Genomic DNA, 20,402 nt, shown 5'->3' with positions numbered 1-20,402 from the left:
AGAGGAGGTGAACTTGTCTAGGGAACATATCATTGACATGCCGGATCCGGTGGTGCAAAAGGCTAAGGCACCCTTGCCAAAGCCTCCAGGTCGTTACCCTCAAAGGCTCGCTATGAAACGTGGTGAGAATCAATTCAAGAAGTTTATTCAAATGATGAAAGGTCTCTCTATTAATGTGCCATTGGCGGAAGCTTTGGAACAAATACCCGGATATGCCAAGTTTATGAAAGATCTTGTGACTAGGAAAAGATCGATAAACTTTGAGATAATCAAGGGTCACTCATCAAGTTAGTGAAATTGTTCATTCCATGGCTCCTAAGTTGGAGGATCTCGACACTTTACAATTCCTTGTACTATTGTAAGTGCCGATTTTGCTAAAGCTTTATATGATCTTGGGGCGACTACCAATTTGATTCCCTATTAGGTGTTCAAAACATTGGGGATTGGAGAAATCAAGATCGACATCTATGATGTTACAAAAGGCCGATCGCATAATGAAAAGACCGTTGGATGTGATTGAGGAAGTATTGGTCCGAGTTGATAAATTTATTCTTCCGGTGGACTTTGTCATTCTTTATTGTGAGGTTGATTATGAAGTACCTATTAGTCTTGGAAGTCCTTTCCTTGCTACAGGTAAGGCTCTTTGTGATGTTGAAGTCGTTGAACTAACTTTCCAGGTTGGTGATGAATAAGTGATATTTCATGTGTGCAAGTCTATGCGTCAACCAAATAGTAACGAGGTGTGCTCTTTTGTGGATTTGGTGACCGATATCATTGTTGATGATACTAGTGCCACAATCAATGTTGGTGATTTGTTGGAAGCCGTTTAGCTCCACTTTGATGATGATGAGATGGATGGTTTCATGGAATGTGTGAATTCTTTGCAAGGAATGGGGTCTTACAACTATGCACCCCAAAAGTTATCATTAGATTTTGAGAATAGGAAGACTCCTCCTACAATCAATTGAAGATCCACCTACCTTGGAGTTGAAGCCATTGCCACCCCCCCTTCGGTATGAGTTTCTGGGCGCTTGTTCTACTTTATCGGTTATTCTTTCTTCTTGTTTGACTAACGTGCATGTAGATTCCACAATGGCGGTCTTACAAAAGAGAAATAAGGCTATTGGGTGGACTTTGGTGGACATTCGAGGTATAAGACACATATTTTACATGCACAAGAACAAGTTGGAGGATGGTGCTAAATCGTCTATTGAATATCAACAAAGACTCAATGAGGCTATGCAAGAGGTGGTCAAAAAGGAAATTATCAAATGGTTAGATGTCAGGGTTGTCTACCCTATTTTTGATAGTTCATATACTTCTCCAGTTCAATGTGTCCCAAAGAAGGGGTACATGAATATTGTTACCAATGATACGAATGAGTTGATACCTACAAGAACGGCCCACCGATTGGAGTATTTGTATGGATTACAGAAAGCTCAACAAAGTCACAAGGAAGGACCATTTTTCAATCCCTTTCATGGATCAAATGCTTGATAGGTTGGCCAGCCGTGCTTTCTAGATGGTTATTTGGGATACAACCAAATTCTTATTGCACCGGAAGACCAAGAGAAAACCATATTTACATGCCCATATGGTACCTTTGCTTTCAAGCGGATGTATTTTGGATTATGCAATGTATTACCGACTTTTTAGCGGTGTATGGTGGCTATTTTACGGAAATGGTGGAAGACTACCTTGAGGTCTTCATGGATGATTTTTCAGTTGTTGGAGATTTATTTGATGATTGTATTGCTAATTTGGACAAGGTGTTGGATAGATATGAGGAAACACATTTTTACTTAATTGGGAGAAATGTCATTTTATGGTTGAGGAAGGCATTGTCCTTGGCCATAAAATTTTAAAGTATGGTATTGAAGTGGATAAGGCGAAGATTAAATTTATTTCCAAGATTTCACCTCCTACCTCAGTAAGAGGAGTGCAGAGTTTCTTGGGCCATACAAGATTCTACCGGAGATTTATCAAAAAAATTTCTAAAGTGGTGAACCCTTTGTGCAAACTCTTCGAGAAGGATGCCAAGTTCTATTTCAATGATGATTGTATGAGAGCCTTTGAACAAGTGAAGCTCAAGTTGACAACAACTCTTATAATTACATCTCTAAATTGGAGTTTACCATTTGAGCTCATGTCTGATGCAAGTGATGTAGCAGTTGGGGCTGCTTTGGGGAAACAAATCGACAAAATGTTCCACCCGGTCTACTATGCTAGTAAGATCATGAATAGTGCCCAAATCAATTATACTATTAAGAAGAAGGAGCTACTTGCTATTGTAATTGCCTTTTGAGAAGTTCCGCTCGTACTTGATGGGTGCCAAATTTATAGTGCACACGGATCATGCGACACTTCGCTATCTTATGAGCAAAAAGGAATCAAAATCTCATTTGATGAGATGGGTGCTTTTGTTACAAGAGTGTGATATTGATATCCAATACAAGAAGGGAAGTGAAAATCAAATGGCAGACTACTCGTCTTGTTTGGAGGAGGAGGGGAGGCCAAATGATGGCCTTGAGATCAATGTCTCTTTTTCAGATGAGCAACTCTTGGCACTTTCAATGAAAGAGTACCATGGTTCGCGAATTTTGCAAATTTTCTTTGTAAGCGCTTTCATTCAAGAAGAGTTCACTTCAAACCAAAAAAAGAAGATCAAGAGGGATTGCAAAGACTACTATTGGGATGAACCATACATTTTTCGGATTCGCATGGATGGGGTGATTAGGAGATATGTGTCGGATGAGGAACAAAGTGATATTCTTGGGGCTTGCCATTCTTCAACTTATGGTGGTCATCATGGGGGATCGAGAATGGTACCTAAAGTACTAAGTTGTGGTTTCTATTGACCTATTCTTTACAAAGATGTAAATAATTTGGTAAAAAGATGTGATGAATGTCAATGGGCCGGTAGAATTTCAAAGAAATATGAGATTCCCCTTACAACCATCTTGGATATTGATATCTTTGATGTTTGGGGCATTGACTTCATGGTCCCTTTAGTGAGTTCTTGTGGTAACACCTACATTTTTGTCGCGGTGGAGTATGTGTCAATATGGGTTAAAGTTGTTGTTTTACCCAATAATGAGGCTAGAAGTATGGTGGATTTCTTAAAGAACATTTTTACAAGGTTTGGGACTCTGCGGGCAATTATAAGTGATGGAGGATCGCACTTTTGCAACAAGTCTTTTGACACTTTGCTCGGCAAATATGGTGTAACTCACAAAGTGACAACCCCCTATCATCCACAAGAAAATGGTCAAGTAGAAATTTCCAATCGATAGATAAAGAGTATCTTGTCATAGATAGTGAATGCAAATCGGTTAGATTGGTCTAAGAAGCTTGATGATGCTCTATGGGCATATAGAAAGGCTTACAAAACACATATCAGAATATCTCCATATCGATTGGTGTTCAGAAAATCTTGTCATCTCCTAGTGGAATTAGAGCACAAGGTAAAGTGGGCCTTGAAAAAACTATATCTTGGTTGAGATGTAGCCACTAACTTACGAGTTGCACATTTGAATGAATTAGATGAATTCCAGTAACATGCATATGAGAGTTCGTCCACGACGTTAAATAAGGCACTTCTTGCGAGGAATTCCAAGTTTTTTTCCTTTTTCTATTTTAATATAAATGTTGTTTATTGTTTTTAATCAGATTTAAAGTGTGTTGCAGTAATCAGTGTTAAGTTTTGAGAGATGGCTAAAGATATGGAAATCTGCGGATTGCACTTTTATTTGTATGGCCGCGAAACTGAACTTCATACACAAAAGGTTTGACTACGGTCGTTGATTCTAAGTCCAGACTGCAAATGCAATGGAAGCCCAAGTGCTAAAATAAGAAGTCTCTGAACTTTTCTCGCAACAGTGCGGAGCCAATTTTGTGGCCTATGACACAACATTGTAGCCGCAAGAGAGCACTTTCAGAGAGCTAACTGAAAAAAGGTTGGAAGAAGTGCGACTGCACTTGTAAGTGTGAATCGCACAACTACATGCTCTCCACCGCCCAGGTAGCAGAGTGCGGACCGCAATTGAAATTTTGCGGCCGCACTCGTTCTCTCTCTGACTCGACTCAGGAACAAGTATAAATAGAACAATAGGTCCTCCTTTTAAACTTTTCACCATTTCACTTATCATCAGAGCTTTTACTAAGGACCTCATTGCATGCACAGGTTCCCACACACAACCATTCACATTCCAATCATCCTAACTGAACTAGCACAATTTGGTATGCAACACTTCGATTTTGTTACTTTTCTTTTGAATTATTTTTTATTTTTAACTTCTTTTTAGGTCATCTATGTTACATCCCTTATCTGTTCCATGCAGGGTAGCTTAAGAATGAGGTATATGTAAAATCATGCTTCAAATGGGTTAGGAGTGTTGCTATCATGGGTTAGGAGTGTTGCTATCATGGCTACAGTTAGATTGAAGAAATATTACATAACCTAAATATTCATCGAGCTTCGTACTTAACTGCGCCCGTATATTCTTGATTATGCAGAACGCTTTTGAAATTTAGCGGTCCGTAATTGTTGGTTTTGGCTTCCTGGCTGATTACGTAAGTTTTGCGGCTGCACTTTTATTGTGCGGATCGCAATAGAAATTTTTCAACTGCAAAGAGAGGTCAGCACAGTCCTTCAGAGAACTTCTCTAGGACCTAAGAACTTTTACTCAAGTCCGGACCGTAGTTGGATTTCTTGCGGCTACAGAAGCATCTCTGCACTGTCTTTCAGAGACTTCTCTCGTAGAGTCTAATGCCTCTGTGCAGAAGTGTAGCCGCATTTGGAATTTTATGGATCGGACTTTCACTTTGCATACCACAATTGGAATTGTGTGGACCGCACTTCCATCCTACCCTCTGCATGTTTAACATTGAACTCCCCCCTGCTATTATGCTTTCCCCTACTGCTATTGTGACTCATAACTACCTTGTACATCATGTCAATGACTTGTATAATCACTGACAACTCCCCTTGTGTGTCAATAGAAAATGGTATGATCAAGAGGAAAGGTGGAGACATCAAAGGGCCGGGGAAACCAATGAAAAGGCAGAGGTAGAGGTGCATTGCCACCTAGTGTACAAAAGATGATTTCCCAAAAGCAAACAGCCGGCCAGGGGAGAGGAATAGGCTTATCAGACTCTGATTCATATGTCCCATCTAGGGAGGCTTTTGAAGGCAACTTATTGTTTCAACTTAAAGAGCGCAATGAGGAGTAGTCTCAACCACAGGGGCAGTCTAAGCCCCGAGCTAAGCCTTCCACATCTTAGGAAACCACCCAAGGCACACCCAACACTTGCCATGAGTCCAATAAAGCTACACCAGACTCTGATTTTGATAATGCCCTTGATGACGAAAAGGGGGGAAAGGTTGCAGGGGATTGGAAAGAAAGGACCAAGAAGAAGGTGGTCTGGGAAGACCGGTTCTTGAGCTACAATGCATTTGTGGGAATGGCAAGAAAGGTCACATACTCATGAAATGCGACTCCTCACAAAAGACCTAGACAAGTACAATCCGACAGTCTTTGAACAATTTACAATAAAAAAAGGCTAGATGTAGTCCACTTAAGAGCTGGTTGATGTCGAAGAGCATCTTGTCCGGGAGTTCTACGCCAATACTGCACACACTGCAAATGGAACCAAAGTTACCAAAGTGTTCAATCTCAAGGTGAAATTTGATCAAAGAACTCTGAAGGCCGACCTGGGACTTGAGCATGTCGAGCCAAAGGAGTACCTAGCTAAACTAGCTGAGAAGGAGGAGGTCCGACCGTGGCTTGCTATGATCCTTGCATCAGGACCTACCCCTCCTTTGATAGGTGTCAGGGTGCCATTCTTCCACAAGACCTTGCACTTTTAGGTGAAGGAGTGGAAGATATTTGTTTGTATAAGACTTGACCCGTGCTTGAATGAAAGCAGCATACCTTTAGAGAGGGCAGTGCTTGTGGCTTGTATTATGGCCGGGTACCCAACTAATGTGGGTGCCTTGTTATCGGCCAATATTACTCTTGTATCACAACAAGAAAATACTTCCTACCCATACCCCAGTACCATCACAGAATACTTGACAGATGCAAAAGTGGAGTGTAGACCATTTGGCACCAAGTTTAACCCAAATGGGCCCCTTTGATCTATAGAATTCGCAAGACCTCAAGAACCCAAAGTCAAAGAAGAGTATCCAGCCTTCCAGTACTACTAGCCAGTATGACGAGCCTATTGTAGCAGCTTTCGGTCCTTCTGATATCCCCTCATCTTCAGCTGAGCCTTCTACTCATGCCAGGGACACTGCTTCTAAGCTACTATCAGCCCATGCTCCACTACCTATATCAACTCTGAGTCATGTGCCTATGCCTAGTGTCTCATTATCTGCATTACGAATTTCTCAAACGATGGTGAGTCTCAACAACTTGATGCAGACAGCTACATCCAAGTTGTCTGAGCTATCTAGTGCAGTTTCTAGACATCCCTCTACACATCCAGACACTTCTAACACTTCTGGGAAGCTTACTCAGATCTTGGACAAGCAGAAGGTGATAATGGACACATTGGTTCAGCATGTTGCAATGATCGAGAGGTTGACCAAGCAGGTAAAGAATATATGGAACACTCAGCCCAACAAGAAGCCAGTTGAGTCACTGCGGGCTGAAGTGAAACAGATAGTTGAGGCAGACAACTTGTCCTTTGACATGCTGATTGAACCCGCCCCACCCAGCCACACCCAGCTCAGACTTCTCTAGATTCCCCTACCACTCATGCTAAGGAGCTCTGCCTTGCATCCAAAGCTTCTGTTGTGGTGCGTGATATGTTCACATCTCAGGCAGCTCCCATAGACGATGATGATACTATCCATTTAGCCGAGCTGGCTCAAACTGACCCTCTTAGTGATACCTAGATGACTGAGGATGCTTAGAGAGTTTCTTCTCCCCTCTCTCCTCTTTGATGTTTTCTTGTTAAGAATTAGGGACAATTCTTACTTGTATTTGGTGGGGGGGGGAGGGGGGAGAGTGGGGAATTTGATTTGATTGGATAAATTTGATGACATTGGGATGTAATAACTGGATGATTCATTTTGTTAGGTTTTAGTATCTTGATACATTGAGTAGTAATCTATAGTTTTGTTTTGGTAGTGTTAATACTATTATTTTATTTCTTGTTATTGACAATAAGTCTTTGGTTTTCTTAATACCACGATTCTTTCCAAATGTGGTCTCTTGTGTTAACCAAGTGACTTTTCCCGAGGATGGATAGTGTGACAACTTTCATAAAAGAATTAGTCCATTGCATATTTAGGTAGTAGTAGTAGTAGTAAGTGGTAATGAATAAAAGCCATAATCAAGCTCTTCTATGATAAACAGGCTATTTATGCTTCATGTGGCACCAACATACTTAACTGGATGCTTATGGTTTGAGACAAGGTTGTTGTGAATTATTTTTGAGAAAGTAACTCTAGTAAAGTTACCTTGAGGCTCTTGAGTTATCTTTGATAATTATTAGGTGGTTAAGTAGACTATAGAGATCTTTTGACTCGATTGTGGTTATTGTGGGTTTTAGACTGTGTCTTCTTTTACGGTCTATTTGCATGAGAAGTGAGGTAACATTTTGCTGCTAGTCCAAGTGCTTGAGTAAATAGTCTAGAACTTGCCCCGAATGTACTTCAAGGTGTAATTTTAAGTTTGCTTGGTTTGAAAGACGATTGTAGGCTTTTCTTGGACTGTTTGAGCTTTCAATTTCCACCTTATGATCATTATCCCTAGTCAACCCCCTTTGAGCCTTTAGCCTTTCTCTTTTGGTAACCTTGCTATAAGCCTTTCACCTTTTGAACATGATCTCCTCTTGGCACCCGAACCCTCCTGAGCACTCATATGTAGTTCTTGGCTCAAAGCCCAAGTTTGGAGGGGAGAGTTGAGAATTCTTAAAGAGACACCAAGGCATTAAAAGAGAGAAAAGAGATGATCTTCATTAAAGAGAAAGAAAAAAAGCATGTAATGTGAACAAAAAGGATCCTAAAAGGGGCAAAAAGGGAGATTGATGAAATAGAGTGAGCCAAGTATCTCTAGCATAAAAATCAAGGAAGAAAATGAATGAAATTATCAAGAAAGAGTGACGGAAAGTCTCTCTAGCCTCCAAGAAGAAGGAATACCTCCAAGGGTTGTATCTATGATGTTCTATGACAAATGTGAGTCAAGAAATGATAAGTGAAGTACTTAAGGAAGGGTGTAACCATTTGTATCCCATATAATATTCTACCCCAAATAAAAAGCTTTCATTACAACCCCAAAAAAGTCCTATTTGATTTCTAATCGAGTATGCTTATATTAGTAGAGATGTACATGAGAGGCAAGCCTATGGTACTTAAGCTTAACTTGTGACCATCCTTTGTAAGAGAAAAGTGAAACCTTTGATGCACTAGAAATTGAGTGTTGAATTTTGTAGTGAGAAATGCAAATGGAAGGTAGAAGAGAAAGAGTTTGAAGTCTACCATGATTAGCATGAAAGAACAAGAATCCTTGATGAATGAAGTAACTCTTGAGGCTCAAATGTCACACTAGAATTACATGAGATTAGCAAGTTGCACCTTTTTTTAAAAAATTTGACACCTTGTTTAGAATGCATAAGTGTTGTGGGTAATTGTTGGTCCTAACTGAGAATAAATGACTTGTGGGTGACACCATGAAATTACGATAGAATGTGTGAAGGAGGGTGCTAATTTAGTTATTTGAGGACAAGTAAAGACTTAAGTTTGGTGGATTGGATAAGTGTGGATTTTAACCACTTATTAGTACCTTCTTGCTAAAGTTTTTAATCCAAAAGTACTGACTTTTGTCTCCTAATCTAATAAAAATGGTTGAATTGCAGGTGTGCTGGAAAATGTAAGTTCAATGAACAAAAATGACTCAAAAAGGAAATGTTCTAGCCAAATTCAATAAAGAGGAGAAGTGCTAAGAAAAGTGTGGTCCGCAAAATTACACATGTGGAAACAAAAGCAAGTGTGATCCACAAAAGAAGGAATGCAACCGTAGAGAAGGAACTGAAGCTTCATGAACTTTTCGCAGAAGTGTGCTCCGCAAAATAAAATGTGCGATCGCACTTAGTCCACAAGACATGTTCGCACTGACAAGCTTGAAAGATTAGAGAATGAGAAGTTGAATTCGTCTGAAGCCTCCTCAAATACGGATTTGCAAAAATTAAAGTGCGATCACAAAAGCTTATGTGCAGCCTCAAAAGATGAAGTGAGACCGCAAACTTCTTTTACTAAAAGCACAAGCAATGTCAATCCAGCAATGTCGGGACCGCAAAAGCTGATGTACGCCCGCAGAACCCTCTGATGGAGATTTTGGGAGCCTTATAGATAGAACTTTTTGACTTTTTCAGGGAATCTTTTCATTGTAGCAGCTAGGAGTTAGTTATTTTTAGCTTCTTGGAGCAATTTTGAGCTACAATTGGAGAAGATCATCTACTCTTTCATTTAATTTTGGTTTTATGTCTTTGATTTCTTCTTATTTTCATCTTTTCATGTCTCTTAGTATGACTAGCTAGACTCTTATCTAGGATTGTGATCCAGCGCTAGTGTCTTAATTTATGGGTTATTAATATTATGATTGCTTGATTGGGTTAGAGTTATTTAGCCTTGTTTATGCTTTAAAGTTAGAATTGATGGTTGCAAACATTGATATACGACCTTTTGTCCTTGTTCTTACTTGAGAAAGAGGAACATAGTTTAGAAACACTTGGCTATCAAAAAAATGAACTAGTTGAGTTATTGATTAGTTTAATTAACGAAGTTTAACTAGAGATAGGGATAATCTCACTTGGGCTCATTTTCAATTGCACTTATAGCTACCCATTTAGAATTGAGAAAGCCAATTGGGTATAATCACTCCTTAATCGAGAGGTATTGAGTGAGTACTTGAGTATTAAGAGTCATAGAAACCCCGATCTACCAAGCAAGCATAAATTGAATTTACGCATTAGGTTTACACCTAGGTTAAGATTACAACCCTAGGCTTTTCTCTATTTGATAAAACTTCAAAAATATTTTGATTATTACTTGTTTGCTAGCTTAGTCACAAATCTTATTAGTTTAATTAATGAATGATGCCCACCTTTGTTTAAAAGATAAATTGAGTTATTTCAAGTTTCTTACTTATGTGTTTACCATAACGCCCATACTAAACTCCTTGACATTCGACCCCAATTTGTATTGAGTTATTATTATTATAACGACTGTTTTATATTCCCTTATTTGGGGTGTGACTGAGACGTGATCAGTGAACATAATGAACTTCTCCAAGAAGAGAGTTAAAATTAAGCTAGGTTAAAGGAAGTTGCCTTGCTTGCCTACTATGCTCATAAGTCTACCACCACCTCTTGTTTGGACCCCTCAACTGAAAAGTAGTGAAATGAATCACATTGAACTCCAGGATGCCAAACATATACAATATCTAGTGATATCTAATCTACAAAGTCATTTGAATCAGTTAGTGAATCACCATTAAAATGATGAGGAGACTACTTCTGGATTTGATCTATCATCTTATTCTACTCCACAGTCATAGTGTGCCTAACCGATGGTTGTGCCGCTACAATAGGTTGAATTGTCCTAGCTGCTAAAACTCCTGGAGTATGAAATATAGCAGCAACCTATATTGGGGTATGAGTATATGGGGTCTAGGCTCCTCGTCCAACCTGAGAAGTAGCTAGGGACGCCAAAATTATCCCCGCCTATTCCATACCCTTAACGAAACTCAAAATGCGGATCATAGTTTCCTAAAGCATTAGAGCGACGATATAACTCTCGGGAACATGTGCTGAACTCGGCTGAATATCCTGAACTCGAGCATGCTCTAACTCTGGAGCAATAGGTGGCTCAACTGAAGAAGTCCTAATATGACCATGAGTAACTATGGGTCCTCCACCTCTAGCAGGGGCAACTATGCCATCCCTGGCTTGATCTCTAGCCCATTCTTTACCCCTACCTCTAATTTAGGTAGTTGGTGAAATCTCAGGCACTAGATCCTGCTCCCTAGATACAGATGCATGTGTCCTCACGAACACCAAGTCCCTGACGCGAATGCGTAAGCTTTCAAGCAGCTTAAGGGCAGAGGGAATTTACCGTTAGAAAATGAGTGGGGTGGATCGCGAACATGAAGGCTTGGGGGACCTTGCCTTACGCGAAGTCGGGATTGGCTTCGCGAACACAATGTTCACTAACCACTGGTCTTCGCGAATATGAGGGTCCCTTCACGAGCACCAAGAATAAAGTTCCCCCAGGTATAAATAGCGCAGAGATTCGAGATTTAGCCACTTTTCACCAGTTTTGAGACCTATATCATGGATTGAGGAGATTCTTGAAAGGGTTTTCATCCCAGCTTCTAAGGTTAGCAGTTTTCACTTAGTTTTGATTTATTTTCATAAAGTCCCATAGATTTTCATCCATAAATCTACTGTATTAAAATGTAGAAATTAGGATTTTGGGGAAAACTTATGAGATCTAATTTTTGGAATTTGGACCTCTATGTTAGATCTAATTTTGATACAAATAACATATTTGGACTCGATGAAGAACAGGAATCGTATATTGGTCTTGTTTTCAAATTTTGACCATGTGAGTCCGGGTTGACTTTTTGTTGACCTTTCCAAATATGATAGATTGAACCTTTTTTATACTAGGATAATTTCTAAAGCTTCTTTTGACTTATTTGAATATTAATTGACTAAATTTGAGTTGTTTTGAGGCTTGTGCTTAGAGAGAGAGGCGATTTTGGAGAGTTGATTTGTTTTGAAAAGAGGTAAGTGTCTTGACTAACCTTGATTTGTGGGAATTAGGTTGTATTTGGATTTATTTGGGACGTGTTATATGTGTTGGGAATGACGTATATGCATGGTGAGGAGTGTATATATGTTTGTCATGGTTTGAGCATGCATGTAGATTTAGCCTTGTTCATGTCTATTTGCTTCATATATACCTTTTTCTATGCTTTAGACAGTTCGTTAAATTACTTTTTTACTCTTACACACAATAGTAACTATATTTAGGTTTTGTTAAGATATTTGGATATTTTGATTCTTGAAATATTGGTTCATCTATTGTTGCAAGGTTATAATTATCTCTTATGCATTATGTTATGCTTAATCGCTCACTTTGATGTTATTTATACTTCTCACCTTGGTTGGTACTGATATACATATGCTTGGTGAGGATTAGTGGTTTTACACGAAGGATGTTTCTGTGCTGTGAGGTTAAGAGATATTGCACGACGGGTACTTTTGTATGATGAGGATGAGTGATATATGTAATAAAGATGTTTATGTACGGTGAGATGAGTGATATATGCACGACAGATATTTTCATGCTATTGATATGATATGGTTTACTCTATATTTTGTTTATGCGGATTTGAGGACTCAACTATGATGTATCATGGTTATCATGTTGTTCCTTTGGATTTGAATTGTGGAGATATGCTTGGTTATGAAATTTGAGGAACATGTTGATTAATTCTTTTAGTTGATCATTTTACTATTTTCTCGAAATTTCTATTATTATCTCTCTTATTATTTATCTATTATCTTCTTTTTAAGTAGGTGTATTGTCGTAGCCTCGTCGGGGTTAGACTCGATACTTACTTAGTATATTGGGTCGATTGTACTCATACTACACTTTTGTACTTCTTGAGCATATCTTGGCACTAGTCCTAGCAGCATTTCAAGGAGTGGCTAGCTTGGATTCCATTAGTAGACTTTAGGTAATGCTGCACCTCCATTCTCAGACCCTAGAGTCCCCTTCTCCCTTGTTTATTATTGTTTATTATATAAGACAGTACTGCATTTCCATTTGAGACCTTGTTTGCAGTACTTCTTAGGAGCTCATGTACTCTGTGACACCAAATTTTTGGGAGTTGGTTAGATAGTGTTTGGTTTTATATTTATTATGTATTTTTGAGCTTTTACTCTTTATCTATATTGATATGCTGTTAGTTGCTAGTCCTTCTTCTTTTGTTATCGTTAAGTGTTGGCTTGCCTAGCAAGTGGTATTAAGCACTATCACGACCCTTTGGTTGAGATTTTGGGCCGTGATAAGTTGGTATTAGATTCCTAGGTTGCATAGGTCTCACGAGTCATGAACAAGCTTGGTAGAGTCTCGAGAATCGGTGCAGAGACGTTTGTACTTATCTTCGAGAGACAATAAGGCTTTAGGAAACTTTACTTTCTTTCTTTCTCTATCGTACGACATTGTTTTATCCTAAAGTTTGAATCTTTACTCTCTTATTCTCTCACAGATAGTGAGGACATGAACTTCAGCCACAATAGAGCATGGGCTGGAGCCCCAAATTGCAGCCACTACTAGGGGCAGAGGTAGAGGCAGCACCCGGCTTAGGGTATTTGCAGCAGTGCCTATAGCTACTCATACTCATGCTAGAGCAGTGTCAATCGAGCCTTAACTAGATCAAGATGGTGAGATTCCAGTTCAGGTTAAGCCGGTAGGGCTAGCTCAGGTCCTAAAGGGGTTTATTACTACCCAACGCTTCAGGACACTATGGTTTGTATGGTTGTACTCATGGAGAGTATGGTTGAGGCGGTGTGCTTCCTACAATACCAACCACTTCTCAAGCCTGTGTAGGAGCTTAGACTTCTGCTACTCATACTATAGAGTATATGTCCCATGGATATCAGATTCTAGGTGTATTACTAATTGGTACAGGTCAGCCTATTATTGCAACACAACTTGAGGTTGGGGTCGCAATGTTAGTTGATGAGCTGAAGAGGATGATAGGTTCCAGAAGTTGCACCCTCCTCACTTCAGCGATGCACCTTCAGAGGATGCCCTGGAGTTCTTGGACCGATGTCATGAGATCTTGTTCAATTTGGGACTAGTTGAGTCCAATGGAGTTGATTTTACTGTCTTCCAGATGCAGGGTTCGACTAAGAGGTGGTGGCAAACCTATGAGATGGGCAGATTAACAAGATCACTTCATCTTACTTGGCTTAGGTTTTACAACCTTTCTTGGGGAAGTTCATTCCACTCACTTTGAGAGATGAGCTATGTAGTTAGTTTGAGCACCTTCAGTAAGGGGTATGGCAATCACTTAGTATGAGACGAGGTTTGTTGATTTGTCTCATCACACAACTATCCTGATCAGTACTAAGAGGGAGAAGGTGTGGAGGTTCATAAAGGGGATCGCTTATGGTATTACACATCAGATGGCTTGAGAGGCCGAGACTAAGACTTCATTCACTTAGGTGGTTGAGATTGCTAGGAGGATTGAGTGCATTCATGGTCAGGGGAGAGAGGCGATGCCTAATAAGAGGCCTTATTTTTTGGTGGTTTCAGTGGTGCCCTAGAGGCCGAGGTCTTTTTGGTATAGATCATGTTATCTGAATGCATATATCAGCACTCTAGGTTTCTCATGTTACTTCATGCAACCATGGTACTTATTGTTACCGCTCATGGAATTAATCAGTTAGTGTGCCTATAAATCCTATCAGTGCACCATAGATACAAAGGTTTTATTATGGTCAATCGGGTGGTCAGGGACAGCTTCAGACTCAATAGTCGTGTCAACAAGAATTTTGTTATGAGTGTGTTGATATGGGGCACATCAAGAGGGTTTTCCCGAAGTTGTAGAGTAGTATTCCACAATAGGGTACTCGTGCTATGATTCCACCACCCGTTACCTACCCAGCCAGATAGGGGTAAGGCCCATCTAGTTACATGTGAAGGACAACATTTAGGGGTTATCCTAAAGGAGGAGGACAGTTTGGTGGGGCTCAACCCTATCTTTGTGCATTTCTTGGCAGGTCGAGGGAGAGTCATCTGATGTAGTAATCACATGTATCATCTCAGACTGTCATAAAGATGCTTCATTGTTGTTTGATTCGGGTTCTACTTATTCATATTTGTCTTCATCTTTTGAATCGCACTTGAGTACGCCTCATGATTCTCTTGATATTCTTGTTTTTGTGTCCATACCGGTTGACGATTCCATATTAGTAGATTCAGTGTACCGGTCATGCATTGTAACTATCAATGGTTTTGACACTGTAGTTGATCTCTTATTGTTCAATATAGTGGATTTTGAGGTTATTCTTGGTATGGATTGGTTGTCCCCGTATCATTCTATCTTGGATTATCACGCCAAGACCGTAATTTTAGCTATGCCAAGATTTCCTAGATTGGAGTAGAGAGGGACCCTTAGCCATTCCATGAGCCGGGTGATTTTATTTTTGAAGGCTCAATGCATAGTTGAGAAGGGATGTTTAGCATATTTGGCTTATATGGACTCAGTACCCGTTGTGAGGGAGTTTCCAAAGGTATCTCCTGCAGATGTACAGGGCATGCCACCTAATAGGGATATTGACTTTTGTATTGATTTGGTTCTTGGAACTAAGCCCATTTTTATCCTACTGTACCGTATGGCTCCAGCTGAGTTGAAGGAATTTAAGGAGCAGTTGTAGGATTAGCTTGATAAGGGATTTATTAGATTGAATATTTCTCCTTGGGATGTACCAGTATTTTTTGTGAAGAAGAAGGATATTTCTATGAGGATGTGCATTGATTATTGGCAGTTGAACTACGTTAGAATCAAGAACATGTACCCATTGCCTCGTATTGATGATTTGTTCGACCAGCTTCAGGGTGCCAAGGTGTTCGACAAGATTGATTTTAGATCCGGCTATCATCAAGTGAAGATTAGGGCTTCATATGTCCCTAAGACAACTTTTAGGACTCGATATGGTAATTATAAGTTCTTGGTGATGTTTTTTGCTTTGACCAATGCTCCAGAGACATTCATGGATTTGATGAACCGAGTGTTCAAGCCTTATTTAGATTCTTTTGTGATTGTGTTCATTGATGATATCTTAGTTTACTCTCGTAGTAGAGAGGGCATTAGCAGAACTTACGGGTTTTACTTTGGACCTTCAGGGATCGTCAGCTTTATGCCAAGTTTTGAGGTGTGAGTTTTGATTGGACTTAGTTGATTTTGGGTCATGTTGTGTCTAGTGACTATATCAAAGTGGATCCTGAAAAGATTGAGGCGGTTCGAAGCTAGCTTAGACCTATTTCAACTACAGAGATTTGGAGTTTATTAGATTTGGTAGGCTATTATCGTCGCTTTGTTGAGCGATTTTCATCTATTACAGCTCCATTGACCAAGTTGACTCAGAAAGGTGCTCATTTTAGATGGTTGGCTGAGTTTGAAGAGAGCTATCGAAAGTTCAAGGTTGCTTTGACTATGGCTCCATAGGTTCAGAGCCTTATACTGTGTATTCTGATGCTTCGTGCATTGGGCTTGGTGCAGTTTTAATGCAGGATGGGTAGTGTGATTGCGTATGCATCTCGTTAGTTGAAGACCCATACGAAGTACTATCCCATTCATGATTTGGAGTTGGCAGCTATTGTGCACGCGCTCAAGATTTAGAGGTATTACTTGTATGGTTTTCATGTGAGCTTTACACTGATAATTGGAGTCTCTAACATTTGTTCAAGCAGAAGGATTTAAATTTTAGCCACCGGAGATGATTGGAGTTGTTGAAAGACTATGATATCACTATATTTTATCATTCGGGAAAGGAAAATATGGTGGCAGATGCCTGAGTATAAAGAGGGAGAGTATGGGTAGCTTGGAAATTATTACAACTATGGAGAGGCATTGGCGATAGATGTTCAGGCGTTGGCTAAAAGATTAGTGAAATTTTATATTTCTGAGCCTAGTAGTGTTCTTGCTTGTGTTGTGGCACAGTCTTCTTTGTTGGAGCGCATCAAGGCTCGTTAGTTTGATGATCCTCATTAGTTGATGTTGAAGGACATGGTTTAACGGGGTGGTTCTAAGAAAGTTACGATTGGAGATTGTAATGATCCAGCCAATTTTTTTGTGTATTGAACCATGTTTCCCTTATTCGATACTTCCCGTATGTTTGTTGTTGTTTTGTGAATTATGAGAATGGTTAGTCTGGTTTCGGGAAGGGTTGGGAGTTAATTGGAAAAGTTAGTTCCATTGTTGGGAGCTTAACTTGTCAGAGTTGACTAAGGTTTGACTTCTGTATAAACGACCTTTCTGGTATGATTGGACGGGGTCTCGGGTGGTTCGGGTGAGTTTCGAACCACTCGGAGCTTATTGAGGTTGCAGATTTTCTGCTGGTGTTTGGTATGCTTCACGATCACAGAACAGCTCTCGCAATCGTGGAGAGTTATTTTGAGGTAGTTGTGTTTTGTTTTTTGTGTTCGCGGTATGAAGGTCACATTTGCGATGGCTTGTGGTAGTTAGTTTTTGTGTTTGCGCTCGAGGTGTCACATTCACGTAGAGGAAAGTTAAGTTGGAAGTTGACTGGAGGTTGGTCTTCGCGATCACGTGAAGTGGATCGTACTCGCATAGGTTTGGGGTCGCCTGTGCATCGCGTTCCAGAGGTGTCTATCGCGTTCGCGTAGGGTCCTTTTGAGCCAGTATCAGGTTGTACTTCGTGAACACGAGGCTTGGGCTGCATCCGTGAAGGGGAGTGCTGGGCAGACTATATTAAGTTTCTATTTCGGGATTTTAGCCCATTCTCTCATATTTTGAACCCTAGGCTTGGAGAGGGATGATTTGTGAAGGAGATTTTCATATGACTTTGAGGTAAGTGATTTCTACTTATTTTTTGTATTATTTCAAGATTCTATATGGATTATTAGCATATGAAAAAAGGAATTTTGAGGAAAATGTTGAGATTTTGGCTATAATTTTGGAAAGTGAATAATTGAGATTTGAGCCCCGATTTGGACTCGAAATTGGATGAAACTTGTATATTTTGTCTTATATTCGAATGGGTAGTCGAGATTTGTGTGTTTTGTCGGGTTCCGAAAAGCGGGACCGGGTTGACTTTGTGTAATTAAATAAAGATTAAAGATTTATTATTTGGAATCGGTTCCTATAGTCTTGTTTGATGCTATTAAGTTATTTTTTGCTAGATTTGACCCGTTCGGTGGCTGATTTGAGAGGCAAGGGATTTTTTGAGTATTGATTCTTGCGCGTTTGAGGTAAGTATTTTGCCTAAGCTTGGTTTGAGGGTATTTTTCCCATTGGCTATGATATTTTTTATATGTTAGGGATGATGCATGTGCGAAGTGACGAGCGTATATGCGTGAACCGTGATTATTCATGATTCGGGTAGACTTTAGTCTACTATATGCCTTATTTTGTTGTCATGCCTCTTTAATACCATGTTTTCTCCACTTGTATGACTACGTGAGCTATTATTTATGCTAGAAATCATGTCTATGCTATGTGCTTATATGTTTGAGACATGATAGAGCTATTTTCCTTAACCTTGGTCATATTTCCAATCATGATATATAACCGTGTATTATATCTTTGTCTCTGTAAACTATTTTTATGTTATCTCACATGTTGCTAGTGTCCTTATTTGTTTGATACGGGTTTGAGCTGAGTTGTTGCACATTGGTATATTCCATGCAGTATTATGATTATGGTATTGGGAGATGTGATCATATTGAGACTTGAGCAGATTAATGACTTATCTTGGGCTGTAGAGCCATGTAGATATTGATTGTGAGGTGTAACGATCTGAACGGTCATTTCGAGTATTTTTCACTTCACTCGGTAGTTTGATTTGATATGTTTCGGCGCAAGTTTTGGAAGTTGAATATTCATTTACGTCGATTGGAGGTGCGATTCATCGTTTTGATATTGTGATGTGTGATTTGAAGCCTCGAGTAGGTCCATGTTGCATCATGGGACTTGTTGGCATATTTGGACGGGGTCTAGAGGGGCCCGAGTGAGTTTCGGACGAGGTTCGGATCATTTTCGTTTCATGTTGCATTGCTGAAGGTATACTGGTTTTGGTGCTTCCGCATCTATGTAAGAATGGATGAAGATGCGAGTCTGTAGATGCGGACAATTTGTTGTAGAAGCGAGGGAGAGCTTGGTAAGGAAGACCGAAGAAGTGGAGTTTTGTAGCGCACCTGGGTGCGCGCAGATGAGAGGTTTCAGCCGCAGAAGCGACATGGGGCGCAGAAGCGCACGTGGTCATCACACCTGCTTGTGCACAGAAGCGAAGAAATTCCACAAGTGCGATGGGCTGGTCTTCAGTGAATTCTCGCAGGTACGAGGCATTTACCACAGAAGCGAAGGTCGCATATGCGACTATTGGTTCGCATTTGCGAACAACGCTAGGCAGAAACTATATTATCGAGGTGTTGGGTTCTTTTATCATATTTTGAGATGTGGGACTCGGATTAAGGCGATTTTGGAGGAAAATTTCATCACAAGGTTTGGGGTAAGTGTTCTACACTCGGTCTTAATCATATTTCATGATTTTATCTTCATTTTTGGTAATTGGATTAGGAGTTTTAAAGAGAAAATTGGGGATTTTCGCCTGAAGTTTCATTGAGTGAGTTTTTGAGTTTTAAATGTCGATTCGAAGTCAGATTTGAGTGAAACTAGTATGGTTGGACTCGTAATTGAATAGGTTGCCGGATTTTATGAGTTTCATCGAGTTTCGAGGCGCAGGCCCGGGTTCGACTTTTGTGTTGATTTTGGGCATTGATTTAAGATTCGGCCTTTATCGATTTGGTTTGTTTCCTCTGGCATTATTTGATGAGTTTGAGTTTCTTTTGGCTAGTTTTGAGTCATTCAGAGATCGGTACATGCGTGATGAAATTCTTGGAGCATTATTTGGCTTTGTTGGTATTGGAATTGGCTTGTTCGAGGTAAGTAACACTTCTAAATTTGGAGCTGAGGGTATGAACCCTGATTATTCGTGTTATGTGTTTGGTGTTGAGGTGACGCACATGCTAGGTGACGGGCGTGTGGGCGTGCACCGTGTGAGTTATGACTTCGTTATTTCTATGGTACTGTGTAGTTACCCAATCTTATCTGTAACCATAAAATCTCTACGTACTAGAGCTTTTGAGCTGTGATTCATGTTAGAAGCCATGTATAGGCCACATGCTTATCCTGTTGGGACCCACCGAGGTCATTTTTGCTATTGAATTATTCGCTTACACCGCAATTACATACTCATTCATACGCATTTATTTGCATATCATATCTCAGTCTCTGTCACCATTTATTGATACATCACATCATCATTTTCGGCTAATTTTCATGACATTGTGAGCCCCAGAGACTGGAGAAATTGATGACTGAGTGAGTCTGAGGGCTTGTTGGTGAGGATGTTTATGGGATCGGGCTGCACGTCGCAGCATGTTTTATTGATTTATGCAATGATTGGGAGTGAGCGTAGATACCTACTGAGTGCGAGTGCAGAGCGATTGGGAGGATTGAGTGATTGTGAAGATTGAGTGACTGTGAGGAGTGAGTGACCGGGAGGACTGAGTGAATTTATACTATGAGAGTATGCATATGGTTTTATCACTGAGTTGCATCGCTTTGACA

Source organism: Nicotiana tomentosiformis, chromosome 1, assembly GCF_000390325.3.
Source record: "Nicotiana tomentosiformis chromosome 1, ASM39032v3, whole genome shotgun sequence".
Classification (NCBI taxonomy): Eukaryota; Viridiplantae; Streptophyta; class Magnoliopsida; order Solanales; family Solanaceae; genus Nicotiana; species Nicotiana tomentosiformis.
Note: the sequence above shows the minus strand (reverse complement) of the source record.